This window comes from Petaurus breviceps, unplaced genomic scaffold (genome assembly GCF_028583685.1).
Source record: "Petaurus breviceps papuanus isolate PSGF00001 unplaced genomic scaffold, PetGlider_PUasm1.0 184, whole genome shotgun sequence".
Taxonomy (NCBI): domain Eukaryota; kingdom Metazoa; phylum Chordata; class Mammalia; order Diprotodontia; family Petauridae; genus Petaurus; species Petaurus breviceps.
This window is the reverse complement of record NW_027185793.1, coordinates 7,088,870-7,092,480: the sequence shown is the minus strand read 5'-3', so window position 1 is coordinate 7,092,480 and position 3,611 is coordinate 7,088,870. Positions and strand designations below refer to the sequence as shown.

The 3,611-nt window shown below is 38.0% G+C and overlaps 1 pseudogene; it reads right to left on the bottom strand.

Moving 5' to 3' along the window:
- Positions 1 to 1,225: 1,225 nt before the first annotated feature.
- Positions 1,226 to 2,194, bottom strand: LOC138161260 (eukaryotic translation initiation factor 3 subunit K pseudogene; annotated as a pseudogene).
- Positions 2,195 to 3,611: the final 1,417 nt, after the last annotated feature.

The window sequence follows — 3,611 nt, the reverse complement described above, 5'->3', positions numbered from 1 at the left end:
TCCTATATGAATTAACTGGGTAAAATGTATTATTGATGCAGTTTACAAATCTTCATAGGTTTATAAAAATCAAAAAATGAAATTGAACAGCATAAAGAATATTAAATGGAGTCAGTGCATACAAAAATATTTCCAAGAGCAAAACAAGGGAAAGATACAAACATAAATGGAAGAAAAGAAAAAAAAAATCCATACACAAACTCAACAAAATTCAGGAAGCATGCCTGTTATATAATGAAAGAAGAGAACTGTAGATCACAAAAGAGAAAGTATAGGGGGTAAATGATGGGAAAATATAAAGAAAAAGATAATAGAGAGAAGATGTCACATATCTCATGAGAATAGGTTTTGATGTGCATAAAACAACAGAAAGCCCATGTTTCTAAAACTATGACAGGAGACTGAACTTCATTTTGTATTTTGATTTTGTCAATATGAGAATTCAAATAAAATGAAAACTCCAAGCTGAATGCATTCAAAGCTGTCTGAAGCTGAATGGCCTTTGATTGACTCAGAAATAATAATGTGGGCTATCTTATTGTATAACACTAACATGAAGAAAAGTAGAAAGATGGTACCAAGGTAACAAGAGAGGCCTCATTATTTGCTGAAGTTTATAATAATTATGGTGTGAAAAGAGGGCCTTTTATCCTAAGGCCTCACTTTTTTTTTTCTTTGCTCAGCTGTCTTTTTCTTGGATCTGAAGTACTTGAGACTAACAAAGATGAATGCATTCCCATTTTGAAATTGTGATTTGGTCTTAGAAACTTTTTATATAAGCGGACAAACGTTGCTTCTTCCACACTCCTTCATTTCAGCATACATGATTTTATTTTATCTTCATTATGTAAAATTTTTACAAGGTTCATCTTTTAAAAGATAAATGACAACCTTGGTTTTATTAAAAGTAATGGAGAGGATCATAAGGGATTTTTTAATGTCAAGTTGATTTTCCCTTCCTCTTCAGCCAAGACCATAATTATTAGGAGAACCCTAATGTGATACTGGGTTTCAAAACAAGGATAATCAATGATTTTCCCATTGTTAGGAAATACTGATAGCAAAATCTAATTACATCTCTAACATGAAAAGCATACTCTTGCAACACAGTAGTATATATATATATATATATAATTTTTGTAACCTTGGCTTTCTGAGGTCAGAATTGAGAAAAGGGCAGATAGATATTACTTTATTTCCTCTTTTTTTTTTTTTCTTTTGGCTTGGGAGTAAAGGGCTTTTATTTAAGCTGGCTGTATGTAAGGGGAAACAGAAGGCAACAAACAGGAGACATGGGGCAGCAGTTACTGGGAGGAAGCGATGATGCTGGAAACACTCTCAAAATCGATCTTTTGCACAATGTTCTTGGGCTTGATCCTCTCTTCTTGGCTGCAGATGAAGACCTGCCCTGCTTCATTGGAGCTCCAGCCATACTTGCTCATCCACACTTTCACCTGGTTGTCTGACAGATCCCTCAACATCTCAGCCAACAGCCAGCGGTCAATATGTTGATATGTGATGCCCACAACATGGCAGATAAATTTTCGGATGGATTCTTCAAAGCCTGTGATGCCATTAAGTAGAAGGAGATTCATGTTCTCATCTAGGGCATGCCACAAAGCTTGGAAATGACAAGTCTCCAGCAAGTCTCCCAAGTACAGGATCTGCCTGATTGGCTGCTCTTCTTGAAGAGCTTGCTCAATCATGCACTTGCACAGAGTGAAGTCTGTATGGGGGAGATTGGTGAGGGCTTTCAGCAGAATCTGGGCTGTCACTGTGGTCTGGAAGAAGGCCGGATTGAACTGGTATAGCTTAAGCACTGCCAAGTTGGCTTCCAAGTCATAGGCATTCTCTTTGGCCTGGTTCTCCACCTACCGCTCCAGGGTGGCCAGTTTCTCAGGATTGTACCTGTCAATGCCCTTGAGCAGCTTCCCCACATTGGCGCGCATCTGGTCGAACAGCGCCATGTCTTCCTCCTTTTCGCAAGAAGACAAAGATGCTGAGGCCGAGTCTGGGGCCGCAACAGGAAGCGGAAGGGGCGCGGAGGACATAAATCCCCCTTCCCCATGATGCCTTAGGCCTCATGGTAGTCAACTTCTTCCGCGGCAGGCTGGGGAGGGGGTGGAGGTAAAGGAGTCGGTGGAGGGGGCTGCTTCCGGGTTGCACGTGGCTTCTTCTTCAGGGATCTCTCCATTCGGACGCGTGTGCACTCGCACCCAGGGAGAGAGGGAGAGTGAGAGAGGTAGGGAAAATGCTCCCTCCCCTTCCCCCTATTGTCGCTCACTCCCCACTTTATTTCCTCTTAAATTGCAGTGCATCTGATTGTGAATATCACCAGTACTATTTTTTAAAACGTGCCCTGCTGTGATACTGACATTAAAGATGCTTTCAAAAGAGTAGATGGTGTTTTGATTGCAAACCATAATTTTCCCATCACATTATTATATCAAAAAGCTTTATTTATGAAGACTTTCTTTCACTACAAAACTTTTGCTGTGAAATTTCCTTACTCACTTTCGTGAAATTAAATTTCACATAAATTTCTTGTTTCTTTATTGAATTCTGAATTTTCAATCCTCCCTCCCATTGCAGTGCCTTTTAATCAGGTCTGTCTGACCAAAATACATCATTCAATTTGTACAGAAACTTTATTGGCATCAAAAGGTAAAAAAAGACATAAATAAAATAATGAATGAAGAGAGATTTCATAGAAAAAGAAAATTTGTCAGTACCAAAATTAGAGAAAGATAGGAAGAAAGAGAGAGAAAGAAAGCAAGGAGGAAGGAAGCAAGGAAGAAAAAGAATATTCAAATTTCTCCTTGAAACCTATATTTTTAAAGCAATTGGGTTTAAATAACTTGCTCAAGATTAAATGGTCAGTTTTGTTTGTTTGTCTGTTTGTTTTGTTTTGTGAAAGTTAAGTATCTGAGGCTGGAACTGATCCTTGGTCCTCCTGACTCCAGGGCCGGAACTCTTACTCACTGGACCACCTTAGCCACCACTTAGTCCTATATTTTTAAAATATGGTTCTACTGGTATTACATAGTTGTGAGTCATCAAACAGAGGTCTTGAAGAATTACAATTAAGTGTCAGTTAGAAGCAAAATAGGAATCTATGGTAGTTATCACAAAGAGCAAAACATAAAAAAAATAAGAATATAAATGAAAGGACAATAATAAAGGGCATTATCAGGAAAAATGTATGATCAAAAGAGATGAGATGATCTTGGGACCAGGAAGAGGCATAAAGATTAACCTAATGCATTCTATTGACACCCTGAAAAAGTGAAGATAATTCATTGTCAATTCCCAGCATATGCGGTGGATCTACAAAGTTAACTTACATGATGACATGGACAGAATGGTCAGGCATGAAAGGATTACAATTTATATTATGGCTGGTAACATCCCTATCTATGACATACACATCAATTTAAGTAACTTCTAATTCACCTATTTGCTCAACCTTCAACTATTAGAAATGTTATATAATGGACCTAAATGAAGAATTGACAATCAGGACAGAGCTAATGAACCCTTGCCATAGGTCTGCTTACATGTGAAAATAATTTAAAGTGTAGTTTCATACCCTTTTTGATAAGAATGAGATC